Raw genomic sequence first — 20,339 nt, 5'->3', positions numbered from 1 at the left:
GCCTCTAGATTCCGTTTTAATGTCACCTGTTTTTCCACTCATAACCTCCTTCTGTTCCAGGATCCAGTCGGGTGCCATGTTGCATTCAGTCATCCTGTCTCCCTAGTCTCCTCTGATCTGTCAGTTTCTCAGACGTCCCCTGCTTTTCATGACCTTGAAGCCCTGAGGCTCCCAGCCAGGCATCTTGGAGAATGTCCTCCGGTCTAGGTTGTCTGATGAATTTCTCACGCTCGGACTGGAGTGGGAAGTTTGGGGAGGAGGAGCACGGAGGTGAGGTGCCCTCCGCATCACAGCAGCTCGGGGGTCCTGAGAGCCTCGTGGCAGGCCTGGTGGTGTGAGCCTCCACCACCTGGTGCAGGTGGTGTTCTCCAGCTTCCTCCACTGTCCCATTACAATTTTCTCCCTTTCCGTACTTTATTCTTTGGAATCAAGCCACTAAGTGAAGCCACCCTTGGTGGGGGGTGTGGGCCGATGAGGAAGATTAAGTTCTAGCTCCTGAAAGGGGAGTAACTACCTGCATTAATTGGGATTCTTCTGTGAGTAACAAACTTGCATCTCGTGTAAAACAGAACCTCCGTGAAAATGGAGGCCAGGAAGCCGGAGCGCTTGCCCGAGGTAACTCAATTTATACATAGCGAAGCCTGGTTTAGGTCACCGTCTCTCTGACCCCAGTGCCCATCTTCTTTCCACTGCTCGGGTGCCAGACGCTACCAGCACTGCCCTCGCCCCTTCTTCTGCCTCAGTTTCCTCCTTGGGAAACCATGAATTGTCCATGAGGTCATCTTTGCCATCTCCTTCTGGTCTAAAATGGTTGGTTTCTGTCACCTGTGAAGCGAGTTAAATCACTGACACATAGAGCAGCCTGGTGGGTCTTTCTCAGAAGTGCCGTGTCCTTGTGGTCGTCAAGCCTATGTAAGGCCTGCGTCACACATGTTTCCAGGTACTGGTGAAATCCTCTGGGGACCACAGCCATCCCTGCCTCCACTGTCAGTGAGGTGCGAAATGCACTTACCAAGCTCCCTGAGCCCTGGAAAGGAAAATGCATGAGGAAGGACAGAAAACAGCGTTTTGGTGATTACCTGGAACTTCACGGAAACAGCAGTAATTTCCTAGACTCTGTCTTTCCAGCTGGGGCACAGGCACAACTCATTAATCCTCACAATACTCTCATTTTTGGATATTTCACTGATCAGGATCCTCTTTATTGCAAGGGTCAAAATTCCAGCCTAAGTTAACTCGAGCAAAAAATAGAAGCTATCATTCCATCTAACGGAAAAGTCTAGTTATGGTTGTTTCAGATGCGGCTGGATCCAGGAGCCTCAAAGACATTATCAGGAGTCTTCCTTCTTATTTTTAATCTTTACTCTTCTGTGTTGGCTTCAGTCTTGAGCAGGCTTTCCCTAATCTGACATGGTACCCTCCAGCTCTCTAGGCTTCTATCTTGTGGGCATAACAACACTAATAGAAAAATAAATGCCTCTGTGCTGATAGTTCCAGCTAAAGTCCCCATCCCAATTCTGATTGTCCAAAATGTGGTCACAGACTGTATCAGTTACCTATTGCCACAAAAATATTGAGCAACAAACAATCACAAGGCCTTGGTGGCATATAAAAATATTCCTCATGCATCTGGGGTCACTTGGGGGTCAGCTGGTGGCTCTGCAGATCTTGGGTGGTCTCGCGCACATATCTGGAAGTTGATTGGCTACCAGTCGAGGCAACTGGCGTGGCCTGGCTCTGCTCCACAGGTCCCTCCTCCTCCCGCAGTCTAGCTTGGGTGTGTTCTCATGGTGACGGCAGAGGCGCAGGAGTAGCAACGGAAAGCACACCAGACCTCGCCAGCACAGTGACTCACCGTTGCTTCCACCACGTCCAATTGGTCAAAACACATCACAGCCAGCCCCGATGTCAGGGGTAGAGAAACAGACCCCGCCTTTTGGTGAGAGAAATGCAATGGCGTGCATGCAGGGAGGTTGAAGAACAGTGTCCCTGACCCGGTCCTTCTCACCCCGCTGGCCCACACCGGTCTGGGATGAGCCAGCCACGGGTCACGCGCCCGTCTCTGAGTTGGGATGTGACAATCCACTTCTTCCGAGAGGACAAGTCCATTGGGGCTATTTCCCCAGAGGAATATTGAGGTTCAAAAGAACAGAAATACACTACAATATCCCCAAACCCGCTTGACAGATGGGAAAAGAGACTCAGCCGAGACCTGTGACTTTGGGGGTCACAGCTGGAAGGTGGCCAAATTGCGTTTGGAGCGCAGACCTGTCTTCCCCCCAAGTCCGTTCATTTTACGTCCCATCCCACTTCGTCCCGAGAACCGTCCCCTCCTTCACGTGCTTCGACATTTTTTTACTCCATTTAAGCATCCTAATAAACTGAACTTTCTTATTGCCTTCTGTGTATTATTTCATTTTGTCATTTTTCCTAATATTTTAGCTAAAGTTGGTGAACGCGTTATCAATTTTTGCCACTTTTAAAAAAGATACTCTTTAGCTGAATTTATTTCGACATGTTATCCCTCTCTAAAACTCTTTTGCTTTTAAGTGGGAACTGTGGAGTCTTGATGTTAGGGAGTTTGAAAGACGAGGACCGCCAATCTGTAAACAAAGGCGACAGCATCTCCTTCTCCTTGGCAAATTTTGTGCCTGGGCAATTTGGAGACACTTGGCAAGAATGTGCCTTGTCACTGAATGCCCAGACTTCCTGAAAATCCTCTTTCCATCTCCCTGCGAATCAATCCTCCATCACAGGCAGCAGCTTCCTGAAGCTAGTGAAAACCTTCTAAAGGGACAATTTGAATTTCACTCCCCTTCCTGAGCCTGTGTTTAGACGGGAGCCGATATTGAAGGGTTTGACAGCATCTAATCTCTGCAATAAATTCTCCTAAGAGCTGAAGTCTCTCCTCTTGCAGGAGGCTGGGCTTCTTGAATGGCCTGTGATGTGGCTGCTGAGAGGAGAGAGGGGCAGGACACAGCAGGGAAGACTTGAGGAACCCTCTCCCAGGTGCAAGGAGTCAGAGCCAGAACTTCAATGCCATCAGAAGAGTTTCCAAGACAAGGGGTTATGCCCTGGAAAAGCTGCCACCCAAAAAGCAATTCCATGAGTGGCCCAAGGAGGCCCAGAACAGCTCTTGTTTATACACACCACGCAGCAGCAGGCTCAGGCTCCTCATTTGCACGGAATGTTGACCTTGCACTCGTCTGGGAATTGCAGAACCAATTTTTTCATTCACTCCACAAGTGTTTATTGAGCACCTACTAAGTGTCAAGCACTAGAGCTCCACAATGGGTAAGACAGAGAAGACTCCCGCCCTTGTGGAGCTGGGATCTTGTCATTCCCCCAAGGAAGAAGCCATGGCGTGTGGCTGGAGGGTCAGGACCAGGAACGAAAAAGCAAATGCTGGAAACTGGAGGTCACTGATGAGGTCTGCAGCCAGACAAAGGGGTCATGAGCAGTGGGCAAGCCAGTTAGGTGCTGACTAGAAAGACAGGGGGAGCCTGGAAAGCACTGGGTGGGCACCAGGGCAAGCGGTTCTCAGCTGTATGTTCAGCAAATGCCTGCTGAAACATCTTTTTTGTACCAAGCCTTACCGGGCGTTGGGAACACACAAGGGACCAGGATGCCCAAGGTCATTGCTGTCACTGAGAATGTGTTTAATGAGGGCAACAGATGAGGAGACAGGGCAGGGCCCCTGGGATGACTGAGAAAGCCCATGGGCTCTGGGAGCAGAGGAGGGGTAGGCTCCTAATGGGGTAGAAGATGGGGAGGGAGTCAGTGGGTGAGGACAGCCAAGGCCAGTAATGGTGTAGGGGGTGCGGCTGGGGAGCCTGTTCCTGGCCAAGGGTCCACTCTCAGCAAAGCCCAAAGCAGAGCACACATAGCAGGTTGAAGTTCCCGCTCAAAGCCCCGTGCAGCTGGAGGGAGGACGTACAGCAAAAGATGAGGCTGGAGAGTCAAGCAGCAGCTCAGATGAGGATTTTGAATCTTTGCGATGGAGTCTGGACTTCTTCCTCAGGTCAATGAGAAACGAGAGGGGCATAACCCGGCCAGACTTATGGCATAGAAGGATCTCCACACCCTTAGCGTGCCCCGTGGATAAGAGAGAACAGGACTGGAGACAGGGAGCCAGTTCAGGAGAGGCTGTTTTGGCAAGGCAGAGGCCCTCCCGCTGGGCGTGAGCTGAAGCTGCTGTGTGCTTATGGGCCGCGAGTGAGCGGGAAGCCTGCAGCCCGCAGAACAGTGGCTTTGAACTGGTGCCGTGCGGAGCTCCAGGAAAGGGGCCTCGAGGGGCTTCCCTGGGGGACAGCAAGGAGGGGAATTAGGGGGCCAAGTGGCAAGGGTGGTATTTGGAGCTAAGCAGGGCATCCTTTCCACCTGAAGCCCTTTACTTTATTAATCTGATGTGAAATTTGGTTGGAAAAAAATAGATTCAACTACTAATGAAGAATGCGTCTTGATGCGTTTGGACCAGGAGACTTGGAAGGGCTCTCTCGCCTTGGATCTCCGGTTCTGTGAAGCAGAATCACTCAGGGAGGCTCTGGCTTTGCTCCCGGAGGCTGTGCAGGGTGTGAACCGGGGCACAGCAGAGAAGCCCAGAAGACGTGATCAATGAAACACAGGCCCTGGGAGATGCTGTCAGGGCCCCACTCTGCTCTCAGCCTGCACATGATGATAAAAAAGCTCACAGGAAAGGGAGAGGACATGCCAGGCAATTGCCTCACAGACAAGCCTCCCAAGGCAACCGTCCTCGCTCACAGCCCAGCTCCTGGCAATGAGGTGGAAACGCCGTATTGGAAAACGGGGCAATTAGAGTTTCCAACAAGCAGTTACAAAAGCTGGAGGATTTCTTTGAAGCTGCTCTGAGCCAGGATAGAGCGAGAAGACACAGGAGGAAGAAAACCGCCTCCCGCTTCCGGCAGGCAGACTCGGCTGGCGTTTAAGGGTACCTACCGGCAAGTGCAGGGGGATTCCTGTGGGCTTCTCTCTCACTGAATCTACCAGAAACACTGGGAAGTGGGGGTCTTTCTGGGGAGGTGACATCCCTAGACCCCTGGATACCAGAAGGGGACCCCCCGCACAGGGCAGGGTGGAATAGCATTTAAAGCCCATCTTTACTACTCCTGTTGGCAAAACAGCTCAATATCTCTGTGTCTCAGTTTCTTCTGATATAAAATGGATTTCTAACAATAGAAACTCTCTCGTAGTGTTGACGCAGGATTAAATGAGTCAGTAAAATGCACGATGCTCAGAACAGTGCCCAGCACTTAGTGCTGATAATTGTTAGTTCCTGTTACATCGAATGCTAAAGTCACTGTATCTTGGGGACAGTGGTGCTCCTTCTGGTTTGCAGTGGGGGTGTCTCAGGATTGGAAAGGAAAGGAGGCACATCCTTATCCCTCCAAACAAAAGGGAGACTGGACCAAAAGAGTCCAGCAGGAACCAGGGTTTCCAACATGTGGCCATGTGGCAAAGCCAGGCTTTCCCCAAACACAATCTGCCTGCAATTATGTTACTCTACGTACCTAGTGAACAGCTATGTGTTTGTTTTCCTCCTTCTGCGGGAAGAAGATCCTCATTGTCTGGAGGAAAAAACCTAATGTGCCAGGTGTACTGACAGAACCTTTTACGGAAAACAAAACTCCCAAACTTCTCGTCAAGGGCTCTTCATCCTGTTTTTAAACGCTCACAGGAAGGCCAGGCTGACACATGATTGACGGAGAGACCTACGCTTGCGTCTGGGTGCGTGTGCGCGTGTGCGAGTGTATGTGCCCGCATGCAGGCCAGCACATGACCGTGTGGCGTGTGTGTGCTTACCTGCTGTTGTAGCTCGGCCTAAACAAAGACTCAGACTTGTTTATGTGTGAATAATGAGCTGGTGGGGCCAGAAGGCCACCCCCTCCAATCTGTTCGCAGAGATCGATTTGCAAATAAGACTTGGGGAGGATCGTGTCAAAACGAGTTGGGAAGACAGGATGGAGAGGACAATCTATTCCCCCCGATCATGACTGGTTCAGGGGCCGGAACGCGATGGCAGCTGGACAATGCCAGTCTTCCCAGAGACTTTCGTGAGTCTTCTCGAATGAAACTCTCTCTCTTCACAGGTCTCCAAAGCCAGTAGGACTTAAGCTGGGTGATGCCAGGGGCCATCTTGGCAACCACTAATTGCGACTTGGCCTGAGAATGAAGCCAACACAGAGGAAAGCGGAGGAAAGATGGAGAGGAGCCAATCCTGACGCCATCTTGTGTTGGATTGACTGGAACCTGCCAGGCCGAACTGCCTACAAGGTGCATTAGTTTCATGGCTGATTCCTCCATTGCTGTAAACTGAGTTAAGATGGATTATGTTTTACTGGCTGATACCCCACCACAGTTCCCAGATTATCCTAGCGCCTGAGACATTTCTGATTAAATGGGCATCTGTCGGGTAGGAAGCCACATACCCAGAGAAAGAAAGTGATGGGCCACCGTAGAGCCCCCTAGTCACGACCCCACCCCAGTCCAGGTTCCTTGACTACCAATCAAATCCAGGAGGTAGGATGCCAGGTGGAGCCCTGGATCATTATGCAGCCCTGAGCGTGTTCTTTGTGTCTCCTGGGTTGGTCCAGGCCAAGGGATTGGGCTTCTGCCTAGGTGTCCCCTTTCATGGCCTGCCTGTGATAGTAAGAAATAAATATTTTGTCTTTGTCCTTGGTTCCTGGCACAGACCTCCTAAAACCATTGGAATTTCTTGAATGATAGAGGTGAGAGGAGCGCCGTTTGTTATTCATAATGAGCCACTTTCAACTACACCTGTTTATGCTAATGAGGTGACTCTTGGAGGATGGGGACTGGCTGCCAGAGGAACCAACCTTGTGATTAGAGGTCCTCTCTCTCATCTGTGTCATACTCTGTCCTCTGGACTCCTATGTATCAGAGTCCCTCCAGCTCTTACTCATGGCCCTCCACTCCTTGGGGCTCAGGCCAGATTGGCCAACAAACACCATGTGGTTGCCTTCAACTCTGCATCTTTCTCTGTCTCAGAGACCCTCCCTCTCAACTTCCTTGCCCCCATTCACATGCTCCAGCCCAACACTCCATCAGGGAGCTCAAGGTTCTGAAATCCAGTCGATGCTCACCTGGGAACCTCATTGTTCACACAAATCCACTTCTCTAACTCTCTGATCCCTTAGCAACCAACTGACCCACGTTGATTCAGATGCCTTTGATTCATGGCTTCGAAAGCATCCACTCTCCAAAAGCTTCTGGTTAATAACAAATGACTTGTTGAGCACCTACTATGCGCCAAGCATTTTATACGCCTAATGTTACTCAAACCTCGAGCACTTGCAAAGCAAATTTTACAACAGACCCTAGGCCTTCACTGAGCTCTTTCCAGCTTTTAACTGTATCGTCCGGGTTCATTGGAGCATAATGAACCTATGGAACGTAGATTTCATTTCAAAAAAATGTAAGATTCTGGAAGAAAGATGCAAAGTGGTTCCTCACCAAATTGTGAAGCTCGGGGATGAACTTCCTTTTTCCTTTGCCCAAAAAGCTTTTTGTCTGATTTCCTCATTGGCATAACTTTGTCTTACTCTCTGTGGATCGTCTTAAAGGCAGCTTCCTCAAGAAACACTACACTGACTCTCCAGACTAGGCCAGTATATATTTTTAGATGATTTGGTACAAATAACAGAAATCCAACTCACACTAAGTAATTTAAAAATTTTGTAACTTGGGTTACCAAAAATCAGAAGTATCGTCAGCTTCAGGTGAAGCTTGATCTAGCATGTAAGCAATATAACAAAGACATAGTTCCTACCCTTCTATTTCTCAACTTCACTTCATTTATTTATTCCATTTATAGCAGACTTTCTCTTTGGGTTGTAAGATGTCTGCCAGAAGCTCCCATGGCTAAATATTTCCAGGTTCAAATCCAGAAAAATAGAGAATTTCCACTTTCTCAGTATGGCAAACAAATACCCCCAAAATGAATCTAGTTGACACTTATGACCAAACTTGCATAATGTGTTCCTCTCTACTCCAATCACTGTGGTTAAAGCCAGTAAGAGCTCGCCCCTGGAGTTGAGGGAGAGGATCAGCACCCCCAATATGACAAGGCTGAGGAATTCTGGGTACTGTTAGAAAGAGGAGATGAAATGAATTCGGAGGAGGTGACAGGAGTCTATTAGAGTTTCACTCATTGATTATAACTTCCCAAACACTCTGTTCTTTCTGTGGCTCACCTGTGATTCCTTGCTCAATGTCAGAGTCCTCCACTGGAAGACAAAACCCATGAAACCAAGGATTATGTCTCTCTCATCCACGACTCTACCCCTTATGCTAACACAGTGCCTGGCACATACTATGTGCTTAATAAATATTTGTCAAGTGAATAAATAAGTAAATGAGTAGAATAAATAAGGAAACGAGTGAATCTGCCTTCCTCCTGTGGGCCGTGATGTCTCAGGGCTCATGGCAGAGGGTGAGAAGGAGGCAAAGCTGGCAGCTCCATGGGACCCCAAACCTCTGCTTAAACCAAATTGACGCATCTCCTGTCTGTTTTGCATTTTGAGGAAGATCTTCATCAGATTTCATTTGATAAAATGGTTCTACGGCTTTGAAAATATATCTTTGAAAACCATTGCTGTAATGGGAAAAATCAAGGCTTTGAAATCTTGAAGACTTGGAGTGAAATCCTGCACTTTAAGGGGTTTTATGGCAAATAAAACCCAAATGCGCCACGGTCTCCAAGGGTCTGTGGTCTGGCCCCTGCCATCTTCCAGCCTCCTGCCTCGTGCCTCTCCTTTGATCACACTGAACAACCACATGAGCTTCTTTCAGGCCCGTGCACTTCTCGAGGTCTTTGCTCCCTCACAGCCCAGGCACGTGCTGTTCACCCTGCCAGGGACGTTCTCCCCACCCCCACGCCATTCTTTTCCTGACTTGCTGTCTCTCAACCTTTGCTCGTCTGCTCAATCACTTCTCAGAGAGGCCGGCTGGGACACTTGGTCTAAAGTCAATCTCCACCTAGTATCCGCCTTCTCAGCCCCACAGCCGTTTGCTTCCCAACTTGAATTATTTCAATAAGCTGTCTCACTCCATTTTCAGTCTCCCCAACCAGAATATGTGACCCCCCGCCAAGGCAGAGACAGTGTCTGTATCCCTAAGGCCCAGAGCACTTCCTGGCCCGAAGTAGTTTCTCATCAATATTTGTTGAATGAGTGAGAATAGTTGTATGACATTGAATGTGACCTACCTGGGCCTCAGTTTTCTCATCTCTACATTGGGGATAGGATAATCTACCCCTCAAAAAGTGGCAGAGATTAATTAAATGGGATCCTGTGTGGATATAGTTATCCCTGTGGGGCAGGGGGCCGCCTTCGTGTCGGCTACCTTCCCGCCTCCCCGCTGACTGTTCTCAGCAGCCCAGCCAGGTGAGCCTCACCTGGAACTAAATCGTAGTCCAAGTCCAGAGCATCCTTCAGCTCTGAGGATCACAGGAGCCTGCAGTCCAGCCTGTCGGCCTCAAGCTGCCACACATCCGAATGCACAGACTGAAAAATTAATGTCCCTGGAAGGCATTGTCTCCCTTCTCATGGACGCCACTGACCTTCTCGGCTGTCTGCACAGTGGGAAACCTGAGGCTCCTGCTTTCTCCGTCTCAGTGCAGCTACAGGGCTGCAGGGCGGACAGGGGAGAGAAAAGAGGCCAACGTCCTCCTTGCATCTGAGGGCAGCAGCAGCCCCTGGTGTCGGTGGGGAATCTCATTAACTTGGTGTGGGAACTGGAGAGAGAGTCTGGGGTGAGAGGGAGGGTTAGGGTGATCTGAGCATTCAGAGTTAGAGCCCCGATACCCATCCCCGTGGGCCCTCGGAGGGCTGGCTCCAGATGGGGCCCAGGTGAGAGTTGTGGGCTGTGCAGGGAGAGGTTCAAGGACTGTGCGGGGTGAGCTAGAGGAGATCACTCAGACCATGACTGTAATCTTGAAGATTCTTGGGAGCAGCAGGGTCTTTCCTAGCCTTGCATGGGACAAGCAAACAATTTCACTGCCGAATGGTAAGCACGATGGCAGAGGTGAGCTCAGCATTTTATAAAAGACTCCTGCCTTGTCCTGGACCATTCCCAGTGACCTGGACTCATCATCTGCTTCCTCCTCTCCTTGTCATCTGAGACTGTTCTAAACCTGGCTACCCAAAGTGTGGTTTGCGGACCAGCAGCATCCGCATCACCTGGGAGCTTGTTAGAAATTCAGACTTTCAGGCTCCACCCAGACTCCCTGACTCAGAATCCCTATTTCAGCAGGTGGCTCCATGCGCATTGAAGTCTGAGACACCCCGCTGTAAGCTGTGGTGGTGGTGAATATTATGTGTCTACTTGACTGGGCCACGGGATGTCCAGATGGCTGGTTAAACATTATTTCTGGGTGTGTCTGTGAGAGTGTTTCTGCAAGAGATGAACATCTGAATTGGTGGATTGAGTAAAGCAGATGGTCCTCCCCTATGTGGGAGGGCATCCTCCAATCCACTGAGGGTCTGAATAGAACAAAAAGGCAGAGGAAGGTTGAATTTGCTCTCCCCGACTGCTTGCACTAGGACATCAGTCTTCCCAGCCCTTGGCGCTCCCGGGTCCCAGGCCTGCAGACTCGGACCAGAATCTAAGCAGTCAACTCTCCGCCTCTCAGGCCTCTGAGCAGCAGTCCTGGGTCTTCAGCCTACGGATGGAAGACCATGGGATTTCTCAGCCTCCATAGTCGTGTGAGCCCACATCTTATAACAAATCTCTCTCTAGAGAGAAAGATATATAGATAGATCAAGAAATGGACATAGGTCTATAGCTATCTCTCTAAGTATGAAGATACACACATGTATATCTCCCATGGGTTCTATTTCTCTGCAGAACCCTGAGCGCCACAGCTGTGTTTTCACAACACACTGGTGTCATCCATTCTGATGTGCGGAGTGAGAGTGTGAACAGTGAAGTGGTCCCCAGTTTGGGAGTTAGAGTCAGAAAATGCGCGTCTGGATCCCAGCTCTGCCCTGGTCCCCCTGTGAGACTCTGACTTCTCCGAAACTTAGCTTCCTCCTCTGCCAATGCGGAGGGCAAGAGAACGCCTTCCTGAGGTTGCAGGGACCAAGGGAGCCCACGCAGTGACCAAGGCATCCTCACAGGGCCTGCCACACGCGAGTGCCCAGGACATGCTAGCTGGTATTGTTGCTACTAGTAAATTGCTTCTAGTAACAAAGCATCCACGTTTGTGAATTTTTTACTCCCTTTTGTTTTCAAAAATAGATGAGCTTGAGCAGATTGAAGTTACCCTCAGAATAGGTGTGCTCCCACCCACATTGTGAGGAACATTCTCGTGGGGGAGGCAAGCTTGGCAGGAGATGGGGTACCAGGAACGGTGCGTGGACGAGAGGCTCCTCCCCTCCAGGTCCGATCCCATGTACCGTCAGAAACCAGTGATTTAATATTATTACTGAGCTTTGCTTTCCTTAACTACAGAATTGGAAGGAGATTTTGTCAAAAATCTGAGTGCCACCATGGGAGTGTGCTACGCAAAGCAAAGTCCCGTCATATGTGTTGCAGGAAAAATACAGCTGAGGATTGCTGGTTTAGTCCAAGCTAACCAGTCCTGAGAGTAGAGAGGGAGGGAGCGGATGGTCGTGGTGGAGCGACACAAGGGCAGGAGAAAGTGATGGAGAAGAAGGAGAGAGGGACAGGGCGTAGGGAGAGAGCCAGAGGGCACTGCGATGGGAGTGTGAACAGCATTAGGGCTCAGGTAGGACTGGGGTTCGGCCTGGGCTGGAGCAAGTGTGAGAACTGAGGCTCTCTTTGAAGCAGTGGTTCTCAGCCTTACCGTTGTCTCCGGAAATTCTTACAATGCCAGTACCTGGGACCCACCCCTGAGATTAGGAGCCAAGTGGCAGGATCCGGCACGAGCCTTTTTCAGAAGCCTCCGGGGGTGGAAACCCATGAAGAAGATGCGAAGAAATAAGTGTCCTGAACAAGAGGCGGAGGGAACGCCCTGGCCTTTCATCCAGGTCCGCTTGCGCGTGGTCAACTTTCAGCCTCCTAACATCAGAGGGCCCAGGCCCATTGCCAGATAACACAGTGGTAAGTGCTCATACGGGGAACTGAAGTCCTCTGTGATTTCTTTTATCGGCTCAAGAAAAGGGGCGGGGCTGGAACTAGGTTTTACCCCTAAGAAGCTTCCAGTCAGCACCAGTTCAGAGAAGGATGCAGCTGGGACACAAGCCGGTTTGGTGTCAGGCGTGGACTCGAAATTGATTTCTCTCTTTGTTCCTCTTTCTCTCCTGGAGAGCTGTTGTCGGGGTGGGCCGGCATCCTTAGAAGTGCTGGCCGGCTTGTTCAGATGGCGCCCCTCCACTTCCAGTAGAGTGGGGGCCTTTGGAAAGACAGAGCTTCTCTCTAAAAGGAGACTTTTAGCTCCCAAATAAAATGAAATCCCTATGGTATGTAAATAGGCCAAAATTATATATAATATATACACACATATATACATGTGTATGTGTGTAAGTAAATATATACACATTATATATACAGTTTAAAACATGTATATATTTGTGAGACTTCCAAACCATGTTTAATTTTGATGGAAATACTTGGCAATGAATGTCTTTAAGAAAACATCCTCTGATGGGGCTTTAACTGACTGTGTTGGTCGCCCTCTTTCCCTACACAGACAGAGAGCTCCAGCCAATGAAACAGAAAATCTAAAACTAAAAAGAAAAAAGCAACATCGGGGCCACGTGCCACGGGCAAACATTACACTATCACACATTGCCATTTGAGTAGATTTCCCGGGAGCCAGTAGGAACAGATAACCCATTTTACAGATCAGCACATTGAGGTGCCAGAGGTGAATTGACGCCTTTAAAAGATTCAACTGTTCTTGAAGCCTGTGCATCATACCTCTTGGTTGGAGCAAAGGTTCATTTCAATGAAGCTTTCAAAGGAAGCAAGTTGACTTTCAGGGTACTATAAAAGGAAAACAGAGAGTTTCAGAAAACGTGCCCATTTCTGGTCTCCTGTGTCAGCTTCTCTCCTGATGGACACAGGCTGCAGTGAAGCTGGTGCAAAATCAAGATCAAGCAGCGGAAACATGGGGTTGACAGGACCACGAAGCAGGCAGGGGTCTGCATGCTGGCTCCAACCTTTCCTGCCTTTGCCCAGTGTGGCTGAGTCTGGTCACAAAGCACCTCGTACTGATCTTCCTTAGCTGATACTAACGATTCATAGGGCACTTACCATGTGCCAGGTGCCACGTGAAGTCCGTCATTAGTTTTTTTTTATTCTTTTTTTTCTAAAGATTGGCACCTGAGCAAACATCTATTGCCACTCTCCTTTTTTTTCTTCTTCTTCTTCTTCTTCTCCTCAAAGCACCCCCAGTACATAGTTGTATATTCTAGTTGTGAGTGCCTCTGGTTGTGCTGTGTGGAACGCCACCTCAGCACGGCTTTTTGAGTGGTGCCATGTCCGCGCCCAGGATTCGAACCGGCAAAACCCTGGGCAGCCGAAGCAGAGGGTGTGAACTTAGGCACTCGGCCAGGGACCAGCCCTCATCATTAGTTAATTGATCCATTCATCCAACAAATATTTGTTGACCACCTACTAGTTGTCATGCACTGTTCTGGGAAACTTTCGTGCAAATGAGCACCACAATAAGTCTAGTTAACATCTGTCACCATATGTAATTACAATGTTTTTTTCCCTTGTGATGAGTGGAATTTTCATTTTTAAAATACCCTGAGACAGGGACTGTTGTCAGCTCCATTTCACAGGCAGGGAGGGCTGATGCTCATGTAGGTCGTGAGTTGCCTAGGGTGGGACTGGAAGGATGCAGGAGTCACACACAGGCCCACTGTGCGCTAAGCCCCAGGCACAACCAACGCCCTGTGGTCCTGCCCGTCCCTCTTCCCAGGGCCAAGCCAGCCTCCTCAATCCTTGGGGTCACCTCACACACGACCAGGGGTTCCTCAGGCTGGGTTGCTCAGTGGATAGCAGCCCGGTTAAGCCCCAGTCGTGGTCAGAGGAAATCCAGAGGCTCCCGCATTTTGCGGGACGAGAAGACCTCATTAGAATGGTCTAAAATGAGAAGCCACTCCTGTCATGTGGAGACAGACAATGACAGAGACAGGAGACAACGAGGAGGAGGAACGAGTAAGAGAAAAACAGAAAGAGACGGAGAAGAAGGGAGGAGAGAAAGAATGAAGGAGGAGAGAGGTGATGAAAGAGAAGAGAGAGAGGGCTGGGGAGAGGAGAGAAAGTGGAGAGAGAAACACAAGGGGAGAGGCAGAGAAAAACAGGAATAAGAAAGGAAAAACAGAGAGAGATAGACTCTGTTAGAAAATCAGAGGAGAGAAGAGAGAAGCAAAAGGAAAACACGGAAGGAAGCAGACAGCAAAAGACAGAAAAAAAACATGCCCTGCACGCGCACACACACACTCACACTCCGGTGGTTTGGTTTGTTTGCTGATGTGTTCCTCTGCAAAGATCGTGGGAGCAGCCTTCCTCAAGCACCGCCGGCAGCTGAGCCAGGGCGCAGGAGATGAATATCAGACAGCTGCTCTGTACAGGAGCTCGTTCCCAAGGTAAAATTGATTTTATGTGTTTGTTCTGACCTTGAATCGTCCCAGTTGCAATGCCTGAGAAGCAGCATTGGATGTACAGGGAGATACAAATGTGTTGGTGCTGTGGCTGGATAACAGCAGCTCTGTGTGCAAAATGCCACTGGCCTGAGCCAGTGGTGGACCTGCGGGCCTTGTCCAAGGGGCGGGGTCTGGTGAGGGATCACAGGCTAAGATGCACCTGGGGCCAGTGGGGTCACAAGGCATGTTCTGAGTCAGGAGTACTGATCCAGGGAAAAGTAGATGAGCATCAGAGAGATAGAGAAACGGGCAAACTGACACGGCTAAGAGGCTGATCCTGGCGGGAGCGAGGGCAGAGGGATCCTGGCTCATGGGACATCAGCATCAGCATCAGCATCATCATCATCATCATCATCTCCCTGTTTTGACCTCTTACTCAGTGCTGGACACTGTCCCAGGTCCTTTGATCCTTTAATCCTCAATGCTCACTTCTAACCTACAAGCTTGCACAGATGTTCTTCCCATTCTCCATGCAAGAAAATTAAGGCTCAGAGAGCTTTCCCAAGGTCACCGAGATAGTAGATAATACAGTGGGTCTTGAACTCAGATCGTCCTGACTCCCACACCCATCCTTGCAACAGCTTCCCTCGTCTCCCCCTGCTTCCCCAAAGACCAAGTCTGGGGCAGCAGGGCTGCTTCCAGGCAGCAGAGCTCGGCCCAGGCATGACAGGTATCTGTGGCTGCTTGCGCAGGCGTGGTGAGGCCAGGCCTAAGGAGATTCCCAAAGTCAGTAAGGCGGAGGGGATGTGGTTTGGGGTGGTCAAGTCATTCTCAAGAGAACTCCAGACAGTAGTTTTGGAATAGGCCTAGGGTCAGGGCTGAAGTCTTAAGGGGGATGGCTCTGTCCAGGAAGGTATGAGGGCGACAGACAAGACAGAGAGCCAGGAGGGAAAGAGAGGCACAACCCCAACTGTGCGAACAGGGAAGAGAGGTAGACAGAGGCCATGATCCTGGGCACACAGAGGCCCTTGGCTCCTAGCAAGAGTCCATCTAGTGGCCTGTCCCCAAATGGGACCCGTTGCCTGGTCACATTGGCTCAGGAACTGGGCAGGGCTGAGCCTGCAGGAGAAGGTCTTGGGGAGAGGAAGTGGCCTGTATGCACAGGAGACCTCAGTGGGTGTGGCACCTTCAGGGAACTTGAGTGTAGATGCACCTTGTGGCGAATGAAGGGTGAGAGGGTGAAGTGAGTGAGGATGAAACTGGAGATGAAGGCCGGGCACAGATTGCGCGGGCCACTTACACTGCAGTGGGATCTGCAGGGCTGGTTTCAAGGGCTTAGCACTCCCACACAGACACATATAAAAGTGCTTGGCATGCGGCATGTTAAAGCCTAGGTAGTACTCTCAACCCCCTTTGACCAGGGTAATCGCTGTAATAGTCATCCTAGGAGATAATGATGAAATTCGAAGAACTTAAATGTAAAGAAATTGATCATTCCCCTGGTTTGTCCCTTTGCTAATAATCTCAAATTCCCACCCTCCATGTCTGTTTGTGATTTCAGTTACCCCTTCGTCTAAGAGCCTTTTGAACACTCCACATTGATCCCATGTCTAGGTCCAAATGGAGGTAGGATTTAGGAGCAATATATCAGGAATAAGGCCTAGCATCTTGGATCTTAGACATGATTTTAAAAGGATTTTGGAACCCCCCACTACTACCACCGCCACCACCACCACCACCACCAATGTACCTGTGGAGCCGGAGATGAGATTTTGGAGAGGAAAGGGCACCTTCTTTCACATCAGGGCAACAGCCAAGATCCCATTTCAGCATTAAGCAGCTCAAAAGATAGTGTGGGGAGGCCTTTCAAAGATCTCAGGGCATTCTCTGAATACACAGGACAAGAAGTAGATGGCAGGGAAATTCTTAATCTTGTTGTTGCAAGCTTTCTCTCATTGATGACCTCCAAGAACACTTGAAATTGCATGGGAGGAACAAGGAAGGGGTGAGAGACATTTCCAGCCTCACCATCTCTTGGGCCACATGCATCTGAGGCACTAGATCTAATCTGAAGAAATGCACCAACTAGATAGAGATAAATAGCAGGCCTGGATGTCATCCACCCAAGTGTTTTGAAAGAACTCAAGGGAGAAATTGGGGAAGTGTTGGCCAAAATGTGAAACAGATCTTTACAAATGGCTGCTCTGCTGAGAGCCGGAGCACAGCCAGCCAACCCCCCCAACTGCAAGGCACCGCCTGGGCCTCCCGGGTCAGTGAAGGAGCCTCACTTCCCTACCAGGTCATCTGGATTCTCCAGGATGGAGAGAGAAATCAACAGAGGAAAAGCTATGTCCACATAGACTGCAGTGTTATGAGACTATACCTTCCTGGTTTCTCCAAGGGAAATCCAACCTGGTTCATTCACTCACGTCAAGTGGATTTTCCAAAGGAGAGTTGGATAGGCTCCACCACCAAAGACCCTTGAATCAACAGAAACTAGTTTGGGAATTGAGGGAAAACTTTTAACAAGGCTTTGAGACTGGCTAATGGATAGAAAAGAATCTCTACACTTTAATCTCTATAAATAAGAAATCTGCTTTTAAATTAATTGTAAAGAGTGGCGTCTCTTGGTGGACTCTGTGACAGTCGAGCCTTCACTTCCTTTTGGTCACCCTCCCAGAGCTGGCCATCTTAGCATGATTCTCCCACCAACGGCTGCCCAAAGAAACTACTAGGTAAAACCCTCCTGCATTGGCATTTATTTCAAGGCCTTTCTAGAATTTCTCTGTTTGCCCCCATTTTTTTCCTATTGAAATTCATCTCTCTTATCTCATCTTCCCAATCAGAATCGCTCAGCTATTATCTTCATCAGGCCAGTCCCGAAATACGTATGCTGGTGCACATTCTAGTATAGAGCATTGACAAAATTGGGACTTCCAGAAAAGTACAACCAAAGTGAAGAGTTGTAGACCATGGGAAGTTGAAGGAAACAGAGAAGTTTGGCATAGACAAAAGAAAATGAAATCTCTATTTGCAGAGAAGGTAACATGACAATGGTCTAAATGAGAGGAACCCAAGTTCACTCAGCTGTTCGTTCTTTATCTCGACAAAGTTTTATTGGATACCTACTATATGCCAACCCCCTTCCAGGTACCAGGGAGACAGCAGTGGATAACACAGAAAGGACCTTGACCTCATGGAGTCTACATTCCAGTGAAGCTAAAACAAACAAATTAATTAATTAATAAAGACCGTAAGTGTATATAGCTATAAAATTAATAAAAGAAAATAGGACAAGGTGATCAAAGTTGACAGGGTGGGGGTTATCTTAGTTCAGGTGATTAAAGCAGACTTCTGCAAGGAGACACCCCTTTATGAAGAGTCAAGTTCCTCCATGAATTAAATGCAGCTGAGAGTGGATCCGTGAACCTTAAGATGCAGAAAATCTTCAAAAATAGGTGTTTGGCCAAAGAGAAGTCCTGAAGTTCAGGGCTTCAGTGACCCACATGAAGACCAGCAGTCTGGATCCAACAGAAAACCGTGGGCTGTGAAAAGCTGGAGAGATGGTGTCATCTGGGAAAATATCCCAAGTGGGCTTAGGACCCAAGGACACCGCTGTGTAACAATTTTCTTCCTTACGGGAGATAAATAGTATCAACAACTATGATTATTACCTATTGCTCCTAACCAAGCTATACCCGCATCTCTGTTTTCCTTCTTAAATGTAGGCTGCACATCTAACAAAGGGAAGAAAACTCAGTCTTCTCTCCATTTCCTGTTAAAAGTTATTTTTTGTTTAAACCAGACATTTCAGACTGTTCTGTAAGAGAATAGTTACAAACATACCTTAGGTGTTTCAAATAAGTGAAGAAAGCTGTGATCGGATGGCAGCGTGGCCCCACAGTTTCCACCCTGAGGGAAGTAAAGAGAGGGATCAAAACACGTCGGCTCACTCTTTTGGTGTGGTCGGCCGGTTGCACTTGGTCAGACAGGTCCCACTACAGGTCCTGGGTTCCTCTAGTGACATCTGTCCCATCAAGCAAAGAAATAATCAAATCTAGGACTGGCGACACCGTTGAAGAACCCACTTTCAAGCAGAAGAGGTGCAGAAAATAACTTGGTACTGCATTTGATAAAGAACAGAGGGAGAATTCAACCCTCTGACCACTCTTTGTCTTTTAATACCCTGCAGCTTCCGTGTTACCGCAATCCCGAAGGGTCCAGCCATGGTCTGGTGTAGGTGATGGGGCAACCCCAACCTTGACAGACTCTAAGGTAAGACTCAGTGACAGGCTCAGTGACGATTTTACCAACGACCTATCCAGAGTGAGATGAATTTTTTAGAATTTTCCCATTGTTTATAACATTTCTTCAGGCAAAAACTTACAAATAGAATGTAATTAAAATCACATCTTCTTTGACCCAATTCAAGGAAATCTTCTCCGAGGCACGCTGGAATTGTACATTGAGCGAGACTCTCTGTGCGCCAGGAGCTGCTATTGCAAATATAGAATAAACTGGAGGGTATCAGGCAGCTGCAGGAACCCCCAAACATTAATTTTAGTCACAGTTGGCTGCACTGTCTCAACCTATAAACACCTCTCCACTTTCAATTAACAGTGCTCTGTCTCCTGTCTCGCTGAATATTATATTTAACTAATTTAAGAGGATTGGTAAAGAGAGTTTTCACACTTCACAGGAAAACATAATGAAATAATTATACCTATGCCTACAAAAGGCATGAGAATATTACATAAGCAGCCTTCGAGGCTTTTCGACCAAAGCCTCTTTCCAGTGTCTCCTCTCTGAGGGTTCCTGCCTGCACTCTCACTTAGATGTACTTTGTTTTACATCCTTGTGCTCATACTTGTGTTGCAGAATGTTTGATTCCTTCTGGCAGTTGTGCTGCTGGGATCTTTTTTGGTCACTGAGTATGTTGCCTGACTTATATGCATCTGGTGGCATTAGGCATGTGGCAGGCTGGGCCACCAGCCACATGTGTTGGTGGAGAGGAATGGAATTGGGATGGGGGCTGGGAAAAGCAGTCCATAAGGCTGCTCTTAATATACGTGTGGCCTGTGGGACTGTTTAATATTAGCATCCTAGGCCAGTGTATCAGTCAGCTATCAATAATGCTGTGTAACAAGCCACCTCAAAACTCAGTGTCTGACAACTACAAACATTTGTTCTCATGCACACAGGTTCTGCATACCAGTGGCGCCTCAGATGACTCTGTCAGGGTGCAAGCTGGCTGGCCTTGGTTCCAGGCTACAGGCTGGGTTCAGGTCTACCCTGTATGCTCAGGCCCAAGCTGAAAGGGCACTGGCTACTCAGTGCATGTTTTTCTCATGGTTATCACATGAGCTCCAGAGCCAAGTCAGACCATGCAAGTGCATCAAGACCTCTACTTACGTCATGCCCGCCAATATCCCTTTGGCCAAAGAAATCACACAGCCAAGCCTCAAATCCAGAAGCTGAGAGGTATGCATCACCCTCAGTGGGGGGAGGAAGGTAATAAATATTTGGTGAACAATAGTCTGGTTTTTCACAGCCACAAAGCCAGTAGGCAGGACCAGGAGTGGGTAAAGATAAAGACTGCTCAAAATCAGGCTGGCTCTAGGGAGAAAGTCCAGTGAAAGAGAGGGCCAAGGTCCCAGCCAATGCAGATGAGGTCTCAGTGTGACTTGGGAGCTGGAGAGTTAGGCAAACAGGAAGGAGCCCAGACTCCAAGGAACAACACAA

The 20,339-nt window shown here is 48.8% G+C and overlaps 1 long non-coding RNA gene across 1 annotated transcript; it reads left to right on the top strand.

The window, feature by feature from the left end:
- The first annotated feature begins 14,462 nt into the window (after positions 1–14,462).
- LOC139040192 (uncharacterized) lies at positions 14,463–20,078 on the top strand. The gene is made up of 3 exons (XR_011494216.1): positions 14,463–14,600; positions 18,790–18,872; positions 19,799–20,078. It is a non-coding gene; the product is annotated as an uncharacterized lncRNA (long non-coding RNA).
- The last annotated feature ends 261 nt before the right edge of the window (positions 20,079–20,339 follow it).

This window comes from Equus asinus, chromosome 14 (genome assembly GCF_041296235.1).
Source record: "Equus asinus isolate D_3611 breed Donkey chromosome 14, EquAss-T2T_v2, whole genome shotgun sequence".
Lineage (NCBI taxonomy): Eukaryota > Metazoa > Chordata > Mammalia > Perissodactyla > Equidae > Equus > Equus asinus.
Note: the sequence above shows the minus strand (reverse complement) of the source record. Positions and strands in the feature narration are given on the sequence as shown.